This window comes from Mesoplodon bidens (genome assembly GCF_964165515.1).
Source record: "Mesoplodon bidens genome assembly, chromosome: X".
In the NCBI taxonomy this organism is placed as follows: Eukaryota; Metazoa; Chordata; class Mammalia; order Artiodactyla; family Ziphiidae; genus Mesoplodon; species Mesoplodon bidens.
In genome coordinates, this window is record NC_138163.1 from 1230554 (window position 1) to 1241812 (window position 11259).

Consider the following 11259-nt stretch of genomic DNA (forward strand, 5'->3'; position numbering starts at 1 on the left):
ATCTCCTCCCCGATTTTTCATGGTCCCAGAGTGGGGGACCCCGAGCGGGAGAGAGGGGGAGCAGAGAGAGCTCAATGTCAAGAGCAGGATGAGTCGCCCTGCCTGCCTCTCAGAACTCCTGGGGACCCTTCAGGCCTGTTGGGACAAGGCAGCGGCAGGTCCTTGGCTCATGAGGGTGGGCCCAGGAGAGCTTCAGTAGCCCTAGGCGGAGGGGCTGGGCCTGTTCCTGTGCCCCCCAGTTCCCTGTGGGTTCTTCCTGGGCAGGGAGGGGTGGGCAGCCTCTGGGGAGATGAAGGGGTCGCTGCCACCTGGCGCAGTGCGCTGGTGGAGGTGACGGCCCCAGTGGCTGCTGCGAGGGCAGGTTGTTAGGGGCCAGGCGAGCCCCAGGGCCGCTCTGAGGGGCTTTCAGCTGCTGCAAAGGAGGGGCTGCGGCTCCCCGCCCCGGGGCTCCCCTCCACCGAATGGAGGCCCTCCTTAAGCAGCACTGACCAGGGGCCTGCCGTCTGCAGGGGGTGGGGGATTGGGTCCCCCCACCGGCCCCTACCATCCCACCCCTGGGCGGGGCCCTCACTTCCGGCGTCAGCTGCAGCGGCCCCTCCTAGGGGGCTGTCTCGCCTCCCCCGCCCCCACCCTGGGCAACCAGCGCGAGGGCCTCCCAGAGTCTGCAGTCCCCCCTCGCCCCCCAGGGAGGGTTCCCTGAAGCTCATGGGTCCCTCCTGGCCCTGAGCCAAACACCCATGGGGGGCACCGCGTGGGCAGCCTCAGGGTGACCTGCTCACCCTCCCTCTGCCCCCACCCCGGGGGGGGGGTCCCGGTAGCGGGGCAGGGTCCCGTCCTGCCAGCCTCCCTGCTGGTGCCCCCTACTCACCGTCGGGGGGCCCAGACAGGCTGGGCGGCAGCGGCCGCAGGGTGGGCAGCCCTGTGGAGGCTGGCTGCACTGCGGGCTCTCTCAGGCCCGGCCCCTGCCTGGCCAGAGCCCCTCCAGGGCAGCAGCCCACCCAGAGAGCCAGAACGGGGAGCAGCGCGCTCTGCATGGCCACCGTGCGCAGGCCGCCCGGGCCGGCGGAGGGGATGAAGGGCTGGGAGGGGTGGCAGCGGCGGCCGCGGCAGGATGGGACACCAGGGGGGCGGCAAGCGACAGTCTGGATCCCTGAGCTACAGTGCTGGGAGCCTCCCGGACCCAGCCCGGCCCTTCCCCAGGAAGGCTCCCCCCAACAAACGCCTCCCCAGGCCTGGCCCCCGACTCCCCCCAAGGTCCCCTGCTCCCACCTGAGGAGAAAGAGAGATTGATTTTTTTCTTGGACCCGAGCTCTCTCGCTCCTTTTCTGAGAGGCCTATGTTCCTTCTCCGCTGGCACCGGCCCAGTGGCCCCCGTGAATGGGGCTTCTGTCTCCGCACACAGGGGACCTGTGAGGCCCACCACAGAGCAGGCTGCCCACCCCAGGCTGCCAGGTCCTACCTCGGCGGCTGGGAAAGGAGAGGCGCTGGGCCCCGAGAGCAAGCCACAGGCCCCAGGACCTCCAGGGTCCTCGGGAGAGGGGGCAGGTGCCAGGGCCACCTGGACAACGGCGACTCCGGCCCCTCTGGAGCCGGCCAAGCCTGTGAGCTTCCACCACAGGCGCCGATGCCGATGCCTTCCAATTCCAGCGGAAACAGAACACGGGGGCAGAGCTAGGGTAGCAAGCATAGACCCCATCCCCTGGGGCCCCAGGGCCGCCCGGGCACGGACCTCGTGCCTCAGACGGGGCTGCAGGACGCAGTTGAGCCCGTGCTCCTTCCACTGGCTCCCTGCCCACCTCTGGGCAGCTTCCCTTCCTCCAGGCCTCCACTTTCTCCTCTGTAAAATGGTGAGCAGGTATACGTCCTGAATGCCCCCACCCATGCTCCCTCCCTCACAGCGGAGTGTGTGTGGGCCAGGGGCGGCCGGGGTCCTCGGGCACACTTGGCTTGGGGTGGCCTGGCAGTGGCCTGGGTGAGGCCACCTCACCGGTTCCCCCAGACTTCTTGGCTGAGAGTTCCAGACCTCAGTGTGACCGCTGCCCGGGACGCCCCTATGCCTCACGGGTGCCCTCTCAGGCAGAGGGGTACCTGTGGGTCGGGATGGGGCCTGAGAACAGGGGATGTGGGCTGGAGCAAGAGGCAAAGAAGGGGTGTCTGACCACAGGCCCCCTGGCCCGCCTTCAGAGGGCCCCAGCCCCAGGCCCAGCTGTGGGAGCCGAGGGCGGGCGGGGTCTGGCAAAGAGGCCGGGTCTCACCACATGGCTCTTTGGGGCCAGCCTTGAGGAAGCTTTTCCTACAGCTCTGTCCAGCATTGACTTATGTTTGGAAGCGATCTTAAAAAATGAGTTAATTGTGGGCAAGGCTTGGGTGGAGGGGAGAGGGGGAGGGGAGTGAGCAGCAGGGCCAGGAAAGCTCGTGGAGAAAGAGTGTCCCGTAGCCATCTGGGGTTCAAGGCATCCGTCCGGGGCCACAGAGGAATGTGTGAGACCCAGGACGGGGCTGGGGTCAGGGCACGGAGTCCCCCGCAAGTGGGTCTTCATTGGGGTCCTCAGCATTTGCCCATGTGGGCCTGGGGATCAGCCCGAGTCCCCAGTGCCAGATGTATTGCGGCCGGGGTGTGGCAGGGACACACAGGGTCTGCCGGCACCCCCCTCCCCTGTCCTGTCCAGGTCTCTGGTTTCAGGCCTGAATTTGGGACCGCGCCGCACACAGACCAGAGACAGAGACCGGCTGGGGCTTGTGAGCAAGCGCCCTGGGAGCCAAGGATGAAGCCACCGTCTGCCTGTGTGCCCGTGCGTGACACAGGATGTCCTGGACTAATGTTTTGCTAAAGCTGGGGGAGGGGGAGCACTTAGGCGCGCGAGGCTGGGGTTTGCCCAGGGGTCCTGGACGACCGAGCACGATCCCCCACCCCCCTCACACAAAAGGAACCGAGGGGGTAGGGCTCGCCCAACTCCGATGCCAGAGGCCAGGCCTCCTGCCTCCTGCCTCCTGGTCGGGCGTCACTTGAGGAGGGGGTAGGACCCAGCCTGATGCGGGACCCTGTAGATGGACTGTGGTGGGAGCCCTGGCTCTGACCCTCCCCCTGCCTAGGGATGGATTCTGGAATCCTGGCCCCCAACCCATTTCCCCTGTTCGCGCCGCTCCCCAGGCGCTGACTAAACATCCTGCCATCTGGTTCCCATTAGCAGGGCTGGAGGTGGGGGAGGCCTGCTCCCAGGTTTCTCTGGCACAGTGGCCTGGAGGAGGGAGGGACCCCCGCTCCTACCCACCTAGGCAGGAAGGGGCGAGGCCTGCAGTGCTCTCAGTTCCCCAGGTCCTGTGGAGTCCTGTCCTCGCTGCCCTTCCCCCACCAGGGGCCCCGCGGCCACCTGGCCACCTACTCTGTCCAGTGTCAGGGCGCCTGACCATCATGGGGACCTTGAAAGAACCCGCACAGAGCAAAGCCAGCTTGCAGGGGCTCAGCAGGACCAGAGGTGCCCTCCTGCCCCACCCCTCCTGCATACAGAGTTTGGTCGTGGACTTGGGCTGAGACAAGCAGGGCCCCTGGCCAATACTAACCCTGAGCTTGGTGTCTGGAGCGCAGGGCGGGAGGGTTGTCAGGATTTTCCAGGAAGCCGAGATGCAGCCTGGGGGTTGCTGGAAGGGTTTTGGGCTCCCAGCTCTGCCCTGGACGGCCTGGCCATGTGACGTCAGGAGGAAGCCTCCCTGCTCAGGGCCTCGGTTTCCCCATCTCAATGTGGTGGCTATGGGTTCCTTAGAAAGTTCTAGAATCTGAGAACTGGAAGGGGCCTAGAGAAGCTGCATAAGATGATCACGGTCGCTTTTGGCTGCACAATCGCAGGGTTCTGAGGGCTAGGAAGGGACTCTTGCCCCTTCTCCTCCTGTCCTTCCCTTACATGTGGCCCACTGTCCACACACACTTGCCCCCCAAGAACACACATACACTCACAAGTCAGGACACGTCCCCTCACAATTGGCAGCCCGGAGGATGCCAAAGCAATGCCCTTCGTCCCTTAAGCCTCCTTAGAACTGCACAGCGGAAAGCTCCCCTCCTGTCAAGGGAGGATTGGAGAATGGATTCTTTGCTCACAGAACATTCCTGAGCCCCTGTGGTGGGCCAGGCACTGTTCCCCGGCACAGCGTGCAGTACAATGGTGAACTGCACAGCCAGCTCCCCTGTGCTCACAGAGCTGGCCATCTAGTGAGGTGCACGAGGACCCCATCAGTAGGAAACGGGCTGGTCAGGGTGACTGCAGGAAGAAACACTTTCAACAGGGGATCAGATGAGGACTGTGAGAAAGTGACATTGGGTGGAGACGTGAGTGAAAAGGAGATAGCTGCGCAAAAAGGGCTCCAATAAAGAGCCCTCCGAAAAGGAGGGACAGCAGTGCAAAGGCCCTGAGGCAGGAAAGGCTTTGGCCCAATTTGAGAACCAGCAAAGAGACCAGTGTGGCGGAGTGGGCTAAGTGAGGGGTGAGGGTAGGGAAGGGCAGGAGGGCCAGCTTGATAGGACATCAGAGGGTGGCGGGTGGACTTTGCCTTTGACCTTGAAGGAAGCAGGGAGCCACTGTGGACTTCTGAGCAGAGGAGTCACACATGATCTGACTCTTTAAAAAAATTCGTATTGAAGTCTAGTTGATTTACGATGTTGTGTAAATTTCTGCTGTCCCGCAAAGTGACTCAGATATATATGTATATATATATTCTTTCTTTCTTCATATTCTTTTCCATTACGGTTTATCACAGGATATTGAATATAGTTCCCTGTGCTATACAGTAGGACCGTGTCGTTTATCCATCCTATATATACTAGTTTGCAGCTACTAATCCCAAACTCCCAATCCTTCCCTCCCTCCCCTCCCCCCCCAGTGGCAACCACAAGTCTGTTCTCTGTCTGTGAGTCTGTTTCTCTTTCGTAGATATGTTCATTTGTGTTGTATTTTAGATTCCACATATAAGTGATATCATATGGTATTTGTCTTTCTCTTTCTGACTTACTTCGCTTAGTATGATAATCTCTAGGTCCATCCACGTTGCTGCAAAGAATTTCATTCTTTTTAATGGCTGAGTAATATTCCATTGTATATATGTACCACATCTTCTTTATCCATTCCTCTGTCGATGGACATTTAGGTTGTTTGCATGTCTTGGCTATTGTGAATAGTGCTCCTATGAACATGGGGGGTGCATGCATATTTTCTAATTAGAGTTTTTGTCTTTTCCAGTATATGGCCAGGAGTGGGATTGCTGGATCATATGGTAGTTCTGTTTTTAGTTTTTTAAGGAACCTCCATACTGTTCTCCATGGTGGCTGCACCAATTTACATTCCCACCAACAGTGTAGGAGGGCTCCCTTTTCTCCACACCCTCTCCAGCATTTACTGTTTGTAGACTTTTTGATGATGGCCATTCTAACTGGTGTGAGGTGGTACTTCATTGCAGTTTTGATTTACTTTTCTCTAATAATTAGTGATGATGAGAATCTTTTCATGTGCCTACTGCACATTTGTATGTCTTCTTTGGAGAATTGTCTATTTAGGTCTTCTGCCCATTTTTCGATTGGGTTGTTGGTTTTTTTGGTTATTGAATTATATAAACTGCTTGTATATTTTGGATATTAAGCCCTTGTCGGGCGCATCATTTGCAAATATTTTCTCCCAGTCCATAGGTTGTGATCTGACTTATATTGTAAAAGGGTCCCTCGGGCTACAGGGTGGAGCACAGACTTGTTTGGGGCACAAGGGCAGAAGGAGCCAGTGTGGAGGCAGCTGCACCCTCCACGGGAGAGGTCATCGTGTCTGGCCCAGGGTGGGGCGGACTGGTGGGAGAAGTGGGTGGAGCCAGAACGCTGTGGGTGGAGTGAGCCTGGGGCAGAAGCTGGGGAGACCAGCTCCTGACCTCTCAGGTGCGAGGTTGGTGATTAGACAGCCAAGCGGTAACATCTATAAGGCAGTTCTGTGTATGAATCTGGAGCTCAGGGCCAAGGTCTGTGCTGCCAGTCCTGCCCTCCTGCTGTCTGTCATTTGACAAGTTCACTGAGCCCCTCCTATGTACCAGGCCTTCTGCCAGGGCCCAGGGCAGAACAGTGACTCTGCAGCCAAAGACACACCCTGGGGTGACCCCCAGAGCAAGGGAACAGGCCTGCTCTTGTGCCTTCCACAATGTGTCCCAGTAACATCAAAGCCTGTGTATGTGTGCGTGTGTGTGTGTATGGATGTGCACATGGATGCCAGGTCTACCCATGGGGGGGTATGTGGGAGGGTCCTTCCAGCACGTGTTTGGGCATCTATTGTATATAAATAAAGGTACAGTGGCCTCTTCCCTCTTCAAACTTGGAGAAGAAGAAAGCCAAACTTTCCATGCCCTCTTCCTGTTGCCAGCAGTTGCTTCCTTAGAGAAAACCCATCTTGTTTTAATGCCATTAAAACCTCAGAGGATCTGGTCCCAATTAAACAACTTTTCTTGCAGATGCTTTTGTGAAAACTAAGTACATCAGGCGTTCCGGACTCATGTGTCATGCTTCCTTGCTTGAGACCTGGCACTCCTGAGGGAGCAAGCCAATGGGGGGGGGAGGGCGGGGGGAGACACTAAGGCAGAGAGAAAGAAGGAGGAAAAGGGAACACCGAACCCCAGTGATGTCTGGGGATGCAGTGGTGGGTAGTAAGAAGTCCTGGCGGTCAGGGGAGAGAAGCCGGGGCCTTCAGCTGCTGGGCTGTGGGCATCCCTGGGGAGGGTGCCAGTGGAAGGTGGGCCGGAGGAGGTGGAAAGCAGCAAGAGTGGTTTGGGGGCAAAAAGGTCCCAGGTGGCCCATGTGACTGGGTCGAGGGAGCAGGGACATGGCTGGGATAGGGGCACGTGAAGGCCACTTTCCCATCCTCCTTCCTGTCTGGAATTCCAGATGGTTCTTGCCAATAACGTGGGCCCTGCTTGACTCCCTGTAGAAGTTGCCTCTGCCCCTCCAGGTGGGCATGGAGGGGCCTCAGACATGGGACAGAGTCTGGGCAGACACCGGGGCTCGAGTGAGGGCTGGGCGCGAGGGAGAGGGAAGGCGAGGTCCACCGCCGGCCGCCGGCCCTCCCGAGTGGGCACGTTCACGTTCCAGTCCTGGCGCCCGCGTCTCCAGCTCCAGACGCATGTGACTCAGCCCCGCCGGCCTTGCCAAGCCGTCTAGACCCGAGCGTCTCCCCGTGGAGGGGGCCGTCCCGCCCGCCATTTCCTCCGCCGCCGCCCGGGGGCCGCCGAGCCCCCAGCGCATGTGCAGCCGCGCGTCCCCGCCTCGCCCGCGCCGCGTGCACGCGCCCCGGCTTGTTCACCCTTCGCTGCGCTGGGCGCGTGCGCCTGGATCGCCGGAGACCCTGAGCGCGAAGGAGCGAGCGAGGAGCCCCCAAACCCCCAGAGGTTCGGCCCGCGCTACCCCCTCCTCGGAACCAACCCCCTCCCTGGTGGCTCACCCCAGGCTCCACCCGGGCTGGGAGCGCCCTGGTGGGGACAGCCCCGCCCACGCAGCCTGGCTGCGTCCGCGCACCCCACAAGCGCCTCGGGCCTCCAAGCGGACCCGCAGACCCTCGCAGGCCATCGGAGCGGGCTGGGATCCGATCCGGGTCCTGGGCATACGAAACGTGCTGTTGCAGGAGCTTGTGGCCTGGGAGCGGGTGGGGTCCTCTGGGCTCCCGAGGGCCCCTCAGCAGCAGGACATGGGGGTGGGGCCCTAAAGCAGGAGGTCCAGGGTTTGACCTGCTGTGAGGGCGGCCTTGCCTAGGTGTCCCATGGGCAGGGAGCCACCTGCCCCTCTCAAGGGCTGGCTCTTCAGCTGCCCCTGCCTTGGGCTGCTGTGGTCCCTGCCCCAGCATAGGGATCAGAAGCGACAGGAACAGGAGGCCAAGGTCCCAGGGCAGCTTCTCCATCCTCTTGTGCCGGTAGTCTCTCAATGTGGACACAGGCCTAGAATGAGAGCATTCCAGAACTGGCAGTCACCAGGCAGCTCCTAGGTTGACATTCTTATCCACCCAGTGCTAGGACCAGAGACCACTAGACTCCCCCCAAGCCTACCCTCGTGGCAGGCCCACGTCTGTCAGGCCCATAGTGGCAGCTCTGGGGCCCTCCAGACTTATGCCACCCCAGTAGCTTGTGCTTGGCCAGGCCAGTCCCCAGGGCCTCTGGGAGGCTGAATGACAGCCACCCGAAGGAAAGTTGGTGTCATTCTTGTTCCCGGAACCCTTTGGGTCTCATTGCTCAGGTCAAAGTCTGGGGTCCCTGCAGCCTTGAGGCGCTTCCCAATCTCATTTGCAAGCGCCCCCCACTTTCCTGTTCTCTACCCCTCCACCCATCTGCGTGAAGATGGTTTGTTTTTGAGTGGGCTTCCAGCTGGCACAGGTGGCGTGGGCTGGCTGCAAGCCCCGGGCACCTGGGTGGATGGGTGACCAACAGCCCAGCCTGGTGGCTCAGTCTCGAGCAGATGAGAGAGGTTCGGGAAGGGGGAGTGGGGGAGAGGGAGGGGAGAGACAGCCCTCTCACTTTGCCTCTCCTGGAGAACCTTGAACTCAGACCATCTTCAGCCTGGCCTCATTACCCTGTATCATTTCTCCCCCAGATCCAATGCCAGGCCTTGCCACTTACTTCTCCCATAGAGCTTCTCATCCCATAACTAACAGAATTCTTCCCCTGAAGTCTCTCTCCCTCTGTCCCTCTCTCTCACACATACGCTCTCCACCTGCCTTTTCTTCAGGAGCCTGCATTTGGTGCTCACCAGAGGATGTGGTGAGTCCTTTAATCTCCTTTTCTTACTGGGGAATCTCAGGGGTGGGGAAAGTGGGGGCTGGAGGGATCCCCCCATCCCTCAAAAGCTCCCCTCTTTTGAAACAAAGCCTTCAACCCCTGTCAGATGCAGCAGAAGCCAATCTGCCTTCTCTTCCTTGCTGGAGAGGTAAAACTTGAACTTCAGCTTTCTTTGACTGTCTGTTGGGGGGTCAGATTCCCCCAGCACCCTGGGGTCTGCTGCTAAAGGCAGCTGTAACGTCGGGGCTGAGATGCTCTAGGGACCCTTCCTCTTGCCCGATGACCTGCGCACCTCTGGCCAACAGCCCGCTGCTCCAGGGCAGGGAGGCCATGGGGTGAAGCCACCTGGTTGGCTATACATTTCTGTGCCCGAGGCACAAGGCGAGGTGCGTCACGTGGCTGGCTGCCTCAGCCACCACTGCTTGCTGCCAGCCCATCCCTGACACAGTGAGGCCAGTACCTGTCAACTGGTCTCATTTTCCAACCTGTTTTCCAAGCACTGATACATGGCCAAGTTTCCCCCATGAGCAGGAGGTTGGCTCAGTGCTCGGGTCTGCTCAGGGCCCCACAGCCTCTGCTGACATCTGCCCCCCAGCTGCATCCCCTCCCAGGCGGACCTGTCTGTCCTTCAGCCCCATTTTCAGCCCCTGACCGGCCCAGGCCTCCCTCACAGAAGCCAGGGGCTCTGGGCAGGGATGCACCCTACAGAGCTGTCCACACCCTGCTCGCCGTAGCAAGCCACCCCACATCCCTCCCTGCCTCCTTGAGCTTGCATACATCCCGAGACAGAGAGCTCCTCCTCCCTTTCCAGGCAGCCAGCTAGTGTTTAGACAGTACCCTCTGAGAGAAGCACTTCTTTGTATTGAGTTTGAGTCCACATTTCCACAAGCTTCTACCACTCGGCAGCCCTTTCCCCCCGCTCCTAGAGAGGCCCAGTAGTCTCTGTTCCCATCCCAGCCTCCAGTCTTTCCGGTGGAGGACGCCTGGGAGGCACCACGATTCGGGGGTGGGGAGGCTGCGGCCTGCTGCTGCGTCTTCAGCTGCCATTTCCATGAGCTTAGAGCTGGCCAGCGGGTTCTCCATGCACGGGACGAAGCCCATGACCCTTTAAGATGGTCTTCTCCCGTCAAGGCCCTGACAATCCCTCCACGTCCCACCCTGGGCCACAGACAGAGCTGCTGAGTCGGGGAAGGGCTGTTTAGACTACTGGCTCCGTGGAGCTGGGTGGAGAAGGGGAATTTTCTTCCAGAATACACAGGGGCTGGTTTTTTCCCGATCCTCAGGAGCAGAGGATATGGGGAGGGTGGGGAAGGCCACCACACTGCCATGGTTTCTCCCGCCAAATTCCCTAGTCCTAGGAAAGATCCACAGGAAAACCCACAAGAATTTGAACGTCTGAGCTGGGGCTGTGATGGAAATGAAATTTTTAAAAAAGAAAGAAAAACAAAAACAGAAAAAGGAAAAAAAAAGATTTAAAAAAACAACCCAGAGACCCCTACAGCCTTCAGCTGCCAGAAGGGCCCAAGTCAGCAGCCACGTCGGAGCAGGAAGGGATCTTTAGGTGCTTTGCAAGTCTCTGGGTCCCTGGGTCCCTGAGCTGGGGCGTCCCTGCAGCTCAAGTTCAGAGGCTTTGTGTCCTCAGAATAGCTTGCAATTCCAAACCATTCAGTAGGGAATCAGGCCCTGCCCCGCAAGGCCAGGCTGGGGTCCCTTCCTGTTAGCCCAGACGCCTGCCCATCCCCTTCTCCCAGAACAGGGCTAAGTCCTCTCCTGTCACTCAGAGGACTGCAGTTGCCTCCTGCCAGGTCCCTAGGTCTCCTCGCCTCTAGACCTGCCCCTGATCCCACCCTCCAGGAGATGGCAGGGTGGGGCACAGAGCAGGGACAGACTCCAGAGAGGATCAAGGAGGGCTGGCAGCAGCTTCCCGCTGCTGGTTCCCCACTCCTTGGGCCCCAGCCACCCTCCAGCTCCTTCCCACCTCATCTGATCAGCAGGTCCGGGGGATGGGGGCATTCACTGAGCTGGGGGTTTTGGAGGTGTGGGGGGAGAACAGGCTAACAAATGTCATTTCAGACTCATTGAGTTTGAGGGGCATGAGAGGTGCAAAGACATTTGTAAGTGGACAGGGCAGGAAGGAGGCACAGAACCTTCCAGAAGGTCGAAGACAGACGGGAGGAAGGGTAGGTGGAAGGAGCAGGGCCCAGCATAATAACAGTGAACATGTACATAGTGTTTTTTACATGCCAGGTATTGTTCTAGGTATTTTATAGGAATTATTACCTCATTCCATCCTCATAGCAAGCCAAGGAGGGAAGTGGTTTCATTATCCACGTTAGGTGAGGGTAAGGAGGCACAGAGAGGTTAGGTAACCCGCCCAAAGTCACACAGCTGGGGCCGGATTCGAACCCATGAAACCTCCCTCTAACTACAGTTGTGAGTGTGGGAAACCGGAGACAGAGCCCCGCGCTGGGAGATGGGGCG